The sequence below is a fragment of the Apis dorsata genome, unplaced genomic scaffold (genome assembly GCF_000469605.1).
Source record: "Apis dorsata unplaced genomic scaffold, Apis dorsata 1.3 scaffold_118, whole genome shotgun sequence".
Taxonomy (NCBI): domain Eukaryota; kingdom Metazoa; phylum Arthropoda; class Insecta; order Hymenoptera; family Apidae; genus Apis; species Apis dorsata.
In genome coordinates this window covers 302416-312462 of record NW_006263412.1, presented here as the reverse complement: position 1 = coordinate 312462, position 10047 = coordinate 302416, and the positions used below count along the sequence as shown (strand labels likewise).

The window sequence follows — 10047 nt, the reverse complement described above, 5'->3', positions numbered from 1 at the left end:
GAGTGCCGCCACAGTCACCGCCACCGTCGCCGCCGCCTCCGCCGCCACTGTCTCGCGTGGGACAGTTGAATCGCTCCCGGGGATTCGCCATCTTTTGTCTTAGCACAATGCCGGCCCAAGCACAAAAGTGACTAAGTGCCCGTAATACTCGCCATTATATGCCTCCTACCGCCACTTTTCTCCGCGTTACGCGTCCTTCCCTCCCTTCCTCTCTCTCTCTCTGTCTACGTTCTTTCTTTCGTCCTGCGCCCGATCGCCTTGGAACGCGTGTCGCTCGAAACGAATTCGTCCGAGGTCGTGGCCTCTTCCACTACGTGAATCGATCGTTTCGAATCGTCGTCGAATCGTCGGGAAAAAATGGTACGCGAGCAGGTACGTTATTTGTCGAGATCCGAGAAACGTGTTCGATTCGAAAAGAAGCGCGATACGTTTAGGAGAGAGTTTTGGTTCGAAAACGATCCGTTTATTATTAGAGCAATCGCTTGCGTACATCTGGAACGAAATAAAGTTGGTGGACGTGGCAATTTGTATCTGGCCACTCGATAAACTTATCGAACGAACCGATTCGTCTAAGTTTTGAAAAGTCGAGTCGTTTGTAGCTAGGGATTCGAAAAATCGTTGGGTATTTTTTTTTAAACGACAATTATCGATCTTCTCGATAAATTGCTAGCAATTTTATCGAGTCTAAGCGGTCTCGATGCGACGTACAAAGTGATGTATCACGTTGTTGAACGTCGGCCGGGATAAAATCTCGGGAAAGTTTTCTCGTTGGTAAGTACACGTGATTTCCGCGTTCCGAGAAAAGAAATACGTTACTTCGTTATCCCCGGCGATCATCTGACGAAAGAAAATAACGATCGATCCGCGTAGTAAGTAAACGTGCAAATTCGAAAGAAAGAGAAACGATCTAAATAGATCTAAACAAAATTATTCCTTTACCAAATCGCGACGTCGAAACGAAATTCTCGCCTCGTTTCGTCTCTCCGCGTTCGATTAACTCGAATTAAAGGGGGGAGGGGCGGCGATATTCCATCTTATCGGCTGCTCCCCTCCCTTCCCTCGATTCTTTTCAAACTCTGCCCGGAGGCATAATTTTTCTTTTCTTTTTTCCCCCCCTCTCCTCCTCTTCCTCCTCCTCCTCCTCCTCCTTCTCGGCCGGGAGGAAAAGCGTTTAGCTTTTGCGTCACGTCATTCAATTTCCGGAATCGAACTCGAAAGTTATTAGGTGGTACGTGCTCGTCTCAATTAGGTGTTCGTACGGGTACGATGCGATCCAAAATTGTTTCTTCTCGCGTTATGCGAGGACAAACTTTTATTGGCCGGGTTCCTAGTTACCCGGAGAGAAAAGTTGCTTTCCGTTCGGGATAAGCTTTGGCGGCTGGTAAGCTTCGGTGCGTCGCTTCCCTCGCAAAAACAGTTTTGCTCGTTAACCATTACCGCGAAGCGATTTCAAGGATCGTCTAGCCTTTAATCGGATAATCTGCGCCGAGCAAGATGACGATCCACGAAGCACCCCTCTCTCTCTCTCTTCCTCTTTCTCTCCATCTTCCGTCGCATCAGGAATCGGAGGGAAAAGTTGCAACGCGAGAAAACTTTTTATCAAGTTTTACAGCGGCTTTNATATATATGGATTAATTACGTTTAATTTTCTCCTCCCCCGTGAAAAATGAAATTAACGTTGAAGGAGGTTGAAAGAGAGGAGTATGTATTAGATTCTCGAAATCGTTCGAATTCATCCTGTCCGGGGCTATCTATCGATTTTATCGTAGGATGCGAGACAGCTTCTGGAAGAGATAAACGAAAGGGGTGGGAGAGAGAGAGAGTGGAAACGGAATGGGAGGTAGGAGAAAGAAGAGAGGGAGGGAGGAAGGAAGGAAAAGTAGGCGGTAAGCGTTCGATTAGAGAGCGTCTGATCAGAGCTATTAATCTTCGATCTGTCCGATACTATGCCATGAATTATGCATCGGCCGGGTAGACGCATTGATTTCTCAGTCAGACAGGAAAATATTATTCGAATAATTCAAAGTAATGAGTCGAGGGTAAGCCTGATTCGAGCGGTTTTTCCAATTCCTCCTCGCTTCCCATCGTCGTCCTCGAACACTACGCTTCAATCTTATCGCTGCGTTTTTAATCTATGTTTGGGATAGATGCTCGATAAACTCTCTCTCTCTCTCTCTGATTTCTTGCTTAGCCGAATCCTTACTTAGAATTTCGAACGCGGAATTTTATATATCACTGGTTCCATCGATATCGACTTTCGCCACTCGAGATTGTCCCGTCGATTCGAGGAGGATCGACGCGATATCCCAGATAAACGAAAAAACAGAGCTTCGCGAGCCCGTTGTAAAACGAATGTCGGATCGAAAGGAGAGGGGAAAGGAGTTGGAAGTGGATAGTAGACGGTGAGAAGAAGTATTCGCGTATCCGGATATCGCCGATAAATCGAGGCCCGTGGGGGGTTTCCAGGAGATTAACGGAGAAGTTTGCACAGGGGTGTGCACGGGACACCACGAGAACACTTTTCTCTAATTCGATGGATAAGTTGGCTAGGACTCGACTTTCGGTGTAGTTGGATCTTGGTCAGCCAATTCCCGAATCTGTGCGAAACTTGGACGACGATTATTCCTTTCCTTCTCTCCTCCATCGCTCACACTTTTCGCATCCTACTTTTCCAAAACTTCGACCCATCCATCCATCCATCCATCCATCCATCCATCCGTCCATCCATCCACGTCCATAACGCGTGTATAACCTAACTTTCCACTTTGCACGCGTGTTCCAACGAAACTCCAAATTCCATTTCCATAAATATTCGTAATCGTAGAATAAAAAGGACGTAATCGGAAATATCGTGCCGCCTCTTCCGTCACAATAGACGTCTTTGAATGAAGAATCGATTGGGAAGCGATAGTAGCCGGGGGGGCAAGATGGATTATTAAATAATGCAAGATTGACCCGTTAAAGTTACAGTCGCTACCCGACATTTGCCCTAACGAAATTCTATTCCTGTCGTATCATCGGTATACCGAAATATATATTTATCGAGGTCGAACACCCACCTCGATCGAACCTCGCTTCCATTTTCCATTTTTCTCTTTCCTCCTTTCTCTTCTTTTTTCGTCTCACGCACGCGAAAATATAATAGTCGTAATTTATGCAAAGGGAGGACGGGTGGAAGGTTTAAAAAATTAAGCGGGCCGACGTGCATCCCTTTTTACGCGATTCTTTCCGTTTAGTTATCTCTACGACCAACTCCCAGAGAGGTAGTAGCAAGGTGGAACGCGGCATACGAAATGCGACGAAATGCGTGGCGGTTTCAACCGACTTGAAAGCATCCTTCGCGATCACATCGTCTTTTAGCTTCTTTGTCCACGCGATTAATCCGCGAACGGAACCGAATCTTTCCAACGTTTCAGAAGGATTTGTCGGTATCGATACGCTCCAATTCGCTCGAATATATATATATATCCGCTGCACTTTTCCTTTCGAAAAGGGGAACGGTGGTTACCCGAAAACGCGATTGGCAATACGAGTGCATACATCTGGTTTCTTATCGTAAAGCGGATGTTTCGAGCCCCGTCGTCGTGCTCGAGCGTGTATATATATATATGTATATACGCGACGCGCAATAAATCTCGTTTCCTTGGGAAAAGGACTGGTTCGTCTCTAGGAGGGAGGAGATGGAGCGGCTCGATACTCTCGTTTCGCTTGTTCCTCGTCCCTCCTTCGTTTTCGGGCATCGAGCTCTCGCGCTTTCCATAATATCGGAGGGAACGGAGCTCGAGAGCCGACCAGCGCCGGTAATCTCGTATCCGAACTTTCGCGACGAGGGCGCGAAACATAACTCGTTAGAGAGGAGCGAGCGAGCGAGCGAAGCTGGAAGGAGAGGGATACGAAAAGGTTATAGTCGCGAAACTGCGTTGGATGACGATGATGCGGGGATCGTCACTCACGAGAGAGAAAGCCTCGTGTTTTAGCTTCTAGGAACATTTCAGAGGTGGAAAAAGGGAGAGATAGGAATAAATAATACGCATAAGTCTGTGTATATATATATATAGAGGGAGGCCACGAAAGTATAAAACGAACGCGTCTAAAGCGAGTTAATTCGAAAGTTTTAATAAACAAGCCGCGAGCTAACCGAGTTGTTTCGGAAGCGAGAGGGAAAAAACAGGGAGGATTGGAAGGACGTGAAATTGGGCGCGGCCAAACGAGTACCGGCGGAAGACTGTGGTACGGAGGATGTCGTGCGTACAAAGGGAAAGGGAACTTGGGATTGCGCGTCCTCGCGGCAAAGGAGAGGGGGAAGGAAGGAAGCGCGGCGGTAGTCCGCAAATGATTTGCATAATTGATTAAAGACTCGTGGCGGTCGAGTGTACGTTCCACCGAACGTCGCTGGAAATTGCACCTCGTATAAGTCATTAAGAACAGGCTGGGGGTTACGAAACGTTCCAGTCGTCTTCCTTCTTAATCGGCTTTAAAACGGATCCCATAAATCTTTCTCTTCGGAAAAGTGATCACCACCGGATTAAACCGACCGGCTACGTACCTCGATAGACCGACCACCACCACCACCACCACGGAGCACGAGTTTCGTTTAATCTCAAGATCGTCTCTCCCTTCCATCCCCTCTTTTTTCCCATCGAATTAGTCGGAATCCAATCGACGACACGTATCCTCCCCCTTTCCCTTCTCTGCTTCCACCGTCGTTTTTCTCTTCGTTTCAAAAGAAAGGAAGAAAAGGAGAGATAAAGACACGCGTTAAATAGATTCCACCATCTTTTCTCTCAACTTGGGAAAATCTCGACTTCGTCGGATGACGCTCGCGACGTTGCCGAGGGCCCGAGGCGACGGCTCGACGAAGAGTAACCGCTTAATCTCCTCCAAACTTTGTCGAGCAATGTTTATTCTCCTCTCCTTGCTCGAGGATGGTAGGGCCGCAAGAAAAAGACTTTACTCGTTCCACATTCTACCTATGGGGTGGATTAATACGAATCTCGATATTTCTCTCTCTCTCGAAGAAGAAGAAGAAGAAATATTCGTGGCGAGTGGACATCGCTTTTTTCGTGGAAGAGAATTGAAAGGGCCTTTCTCTCAGCGAGGACAGCGCAACGATTCGTTGATTCCTCGATACACGATAGAGGGAGTACGAGCAAGGCCGACCTTGCACTTTACTCGTCCTACTTTCTCGCCTATGGGCTGGATTAATACGATGTTTTTCTCTTTCTCTCTCTCGAAAAAGAAACACTCGTGGCGAGTGGACATCGCGGAAGAGAATTGAAAGGGCCTTTCTCTCAGCGAGGACAGCGCAACGATTCGTTGATTCCTCGATACACGATAGAGGGAGCACGAGCAGGGCCGACCTTGCACTTTACTCGTCCTACTTTCTCGCCTATGGGTTGGATTAATACGATGTTTCTCTCTTTCTCTCTCGAAGAAGAAGAAACACTCGTGGACATCGCGGAAGAGAATTGGAAGGGTTTCTTTCTCAGGGAACGGTTCGTTGATTCCTCGATACACGGCAGAGGGAGCACGAGCAGGGCCGACCTTGCACGTTTACGTAGCCTACCTAGGAGGAGACGATCGAGAACGTGGGACGTGGCAGTGGAGAGAACGGGCTACGTGCGGGAAACGTGCTAGGAAATATGTATGCGCGGGCCTGATACACCGCCGCATACAAGATGTGCCGCGATAAAAAGTGCATTTTCGGCCTCCCCCGAGGATCGCCTACCCCGACATTCCGTGAACCTTCGTTTTAACGTTAATTTTTATTCTCTTTTCCCTTTTTCTTCCCTCTCCTTTTTGTCGGCCTTTCTACCTTTCTACCATCACCCCCGTACCGATCGATGTCACTAGGTAACCAGAATCCCGCGATCCAGTTTGAGAGAAAGGGATGGAAAAATTGGCGATATCCCGTAGCTCGGTTTCCGCGTCGCAAGCGGTCGAGAATCGGCCACTTGTTGACAATTCGCACGAAACGATTAGCGCGCCTATAAATTAGCGCCGGCACAGGATGGACCGATTAATCGGGAGAGCGAGCGAGAGAGGGAGGGAGGTGGAAATCGTGGGCGATAGCGGGCGTGGGCGCTGTAAATCAAGCGGCAAGTAGGAAGCAGGAATACAAGAGGAACGTTGCCGAGTACGATTCTAGTCTCGATCCGCGTGCTTCGTGCCTCCCCCTGTTTCTCGCTCCTGTCATTGTTCCCGAAACGAAGAACGAGGAGTACGAAACTTGTTGATATTCTCGCGTTTCGTGTACACTCGTGCGTTCGATCGCTTTCGTATTAATCTTATTCATAAACGACTGTTGTCGAGGGAACGAAAAATTTCAAATAATAATTCGATCCCTCGTCGAATCTACTATTTTCCCAATAAAAAGCGTGTGATCGAGACTGAGAGAAGAGAGAGAGAAAAGGAATAAAAAATATATATATATATATTTTACCGAAAAATACACGAGGATCGGAGTTATCTTAATTATTTTCTCTTCCCTCTGGTTTCATCCTCGGGAACGAGGAGAACGCAGCCAGTTCCCAAGAAAATTACAGGCAGCCTCGATAAATATTAACTCCGTAGCCTGGAAAGGTCGTGAAAGCTACACCCTCGAGTTCGGTCTCTGCTCGTCCCTTCGGTCTCTCCCCCTTCCCCTCGACGGCAGGTTACGTTTCAGACGGTCAGGTTGCTCGAGGTGGTGCAACAGAAGGGCTTGAGAAGACGAAGGGTGCGAGGGAAAGCGATAGGAAAGCGGAAAGAGAGGAAGGGAGGAGGAGTGGAGAAAGGTGGAGGGAGGGAAAGGATGGTCGATACTATCTTCCGCCAGACGCGGAACGTTTCTATTTATTCGGGTTAACTAGCGCGAGCTTCGAATTCCGAGTCGAGGAAAAAGGAATCGAGGCGTCGATTCGCCAATTAGGAGGGAGGTGTCGATCCATTTAACCAGCAGCGGTTAGCACAGCTCCATATGAGCTATGTAATAGCGGCGTGGAATCGATTCCCGCTCGAATTGAAATTTATATCGGGCTCGAGTTTACGCATACCGGCCATTACATCCTCTTTTGTCCCGCCGCGATCCGTTCGCGATCGGGTTTACAAAAGCGTGTTCGTACGCGTTGAAAGAATCGCGTTACACCGTCTCGTTGATTATTATTATTATTATCGCGATATTCGCTCAATTTATGTATTTCGAGTCGATTCGGCGGCGAATCGCATAGGGGAATACCCAACGGTTCAACGTCCTCCCGAACCGAATCTCCTCTCAAGAAGTTTTTTACGCGTCTTAAATCACCCTCCTCGGCTCTGTTTTATGTTAATTTTATTTTTAAACGTTGATCGTTTCGTTAGCGGGCAACGCCTCTCGCGTGGAAAAAGATAAACGGGACGATAAATTATTCATTCAGAGATAAGCGCGATTTTAACAAAGAACGATTGCAGTCCGCCTTCCTACCTATCCTATCCTAACTCCTCTCTGCTTTTCGCAGGCGAGCAATACCTCGGAGTAATATCTCGATGGATGGACGGGAAGGACGAATTCCAGCGAGAAACAAAACCGAAAAGGGGAGAGAGAGAGAGAGAGAGAGAGAGAGAGAGAGAGGGGGAAGTGGACCACGTCCATATTCGGATGAACCGCCAATAAGAAATACGAATTTGTCCGTCTCTTTCTCTCTCTCTCTTTCTCTCTCTCTTTCTCTGTCTCTGAACCGGTATTCGAAACGACGTAATTTCCGAAGGTCCATCCTACCGTTCCCGCTCGCAGACTCGATCGTTTATAGTGCGCGCGTGGGTCGATTAATGAACGGATAATCGATTTACGCCAATTTCTAGTAGAAGCTGGCGAGCAAACGGGCAAAGTACAACGTCTTTGATGGCGTAACCGCAAATCGTTGGCTCGGCCATATACGCGGTTTTCAGCGAAAACAATTTCGCTGTCTTCTCAATCCGTTGCAAACCGCAGCGGAATTTATCGTCTATATATTCTACGAACTGGGATTTCTACCGCAACTGTTTTCAAAGGAGTACCGCAACCGGGTATAAAGGGAACGGAATTTCGACGCGTTTCCATTGCGTTTCTTCGCGTTTGTCCTATCCCCTTCCCTCCTTCACTCCCCCCTCCCTGTCGATGAATCTCCCTCCTAGACGAAACGATCAACTTTTTCGCGATCGAGGGAGAATATACCTATCGATATTCGCGCGATAAACGCATTATCGCGCGTATTACTCCACTTCTCTCCGCTCTCTCGGCTCGATCCGTGTCTCGATTTTTACGTCCCCGAATCGGACGTAAAAGCGATATCGGGGAGAGAGGGGGGGGGGGGGGTAAAAAAACGGTCGCGGGCCATCGAGAAAAAAGCGGCGCTCTCCCGCTTTGATATCGTCCCCGCTTTGAGGCACGATAGGTATTCTTTCCCCCTCCCTCCTCCGTCGTCGTCGGGACTACTCACCGCGCGTAGAACGCGCACACGGTTTTAACAATTACCGTTATCGTTACCGTAACGAACGAAATTGGCTGTTGCGTCAGTTTCAGTTTGCGGAACAAAGTGAAATAAAGTAGCGGAGGAGGAGGAGGAGGAGGAGGAGGAGAAGTACGAAGCCTAGCGGAGAGGCGGGAAAAAACGATTATCCCGTTAGGAGGAGGAAATTTTTATGCCGGCTGGATCTATCCACGCCGCGCTCTCGTGGTCCCTCCGATCTCTCGGAGCGCGTTTTCTTTCCTCCTCCTCCTCCTCCTCCGAGAGAAAGGAGATCTCGCTCGGTCAATCGGCCAAAGAGGAAGAGGAAACGGAACGGAGGATGGAAAGTTAATTTCCATCCTTTTTTCCATTTGCCAAGATTTCCCCGCGGCACGCGTTTACAAACGACCGAGCTTATTATCGCCTTTAAACTACTCCCTCCAATTCATTCGTGCGCATCGGCTCTCCACCGAACAACGGAATAATTGTTTCTCCCTTTCGCCTCGCCGCGATTCTGATTCCCCAGATTCCCCTTTTTTCGTTCGATAAAATTTCCGGCGATCGAGGAAAAATCGGCGATATTACCGATAACTTGGATAACTTTCGATTATTTTCAATTTGTCGGCGCGGAGATGCTCGATCGGAAATGGAACGCGTTAATCGTGAATACCAATAACAATCGGAGTGAAATTAACTGTTCGTTTCGTATCGATCGGTGTATTGCGCGAGGATTGGTTACCGAGGAGTGGGGTTGGATATTGATAATCACGAGACGTTTGCGTCTATTATAACGTTCGAAAAACGAAACGGCGAAAAGGCAACGCAACGGAATCTCGAAAGTTTTTCATTTTCTCGTCAGGGTTCGAAGGGGGTCGGTTTTATCGATAACGATCGGGGAATAATGGATCGTCGGGGGCGAAAAGGCGAGAGTAATGGAAGATCGTGAGCGTGGTCGGGGAGGCACGTTGGTCGGTATCGTAGGTGGAGAGTCGCGTGCATTTCGCACCTGCTCGACTCGCAACGCGCACGCGTCCAGGTATACGTAGACGTAGCGGCGCACAGGCCTCGGCTGGCGCGACGTCGAGCTTTCGTAGTCGGCATCGGCCATCCGCGACGCCAACTTTCCCTCCGAGACGCGCTCCTCGCGAATCGCCGCGTCACGCCGCGTCGTCCGCTCGTGCCTTCTTCCATCCATCCTCCCTCCATCCCTTCTTTTTCCGCCAACCCCGACCACGAATCGAGTAAAAAGGAACCGTGAAAAGGAATTCGCCAACCATTCTTCCCCCCCCACGCCACGATTTCGAATTTTCGCGGCGGACGATCCTCCACGATCCATGTTTCCCTCTCGCCTCCCTCCGCCCCCCCCTCTCGACCGATCCATCGATTTCATCGGATCCCGACGCTGGCTCACGAAAGGACAACGAACCGTGGGCACGACTCGATGAGCCGGAACTAGTCTTGGCAGGAATAGCCGCTAACGGCGGCGTTGCGGTAAGCCGCTCTTAATCCCGTATCGAAGATCACCGTTTCATTCCTGTGAGAACTTGGGAATTCGATTAAAGCGCGCCTGAGACGGGGAAAATCTCCACCGATGATCGAGGAG

At 48.9% G+C, this 10047-nt stretch overlaps 1 protein-coding gene across 12 annotated transcripts in view; it reads left to right on the top strand.

Annotated features, from left to right (window-relative positions):
* LOC102674684 overlaps positions 1-10047 on the top strand; it is a 77649-nt gene that overhangs the window by 35059 nt on the left and 32543 nt on the right. The window contains exon 1 of one of the 12 annotated variants that reach the window (XM_006612710.2): positions 9803-9935. The exons of the other annotated variants lie outside the window; for them this stretch is intronic. The gene's annotated coding sequence lies outside the window, so the exon portion shown is untranslated. Of the gene's footprint in view, positions 1-9802; positions 9936-10047 lie in introns of those variants that run through there. 12 annotated transcript variants of the gene reach the window in all.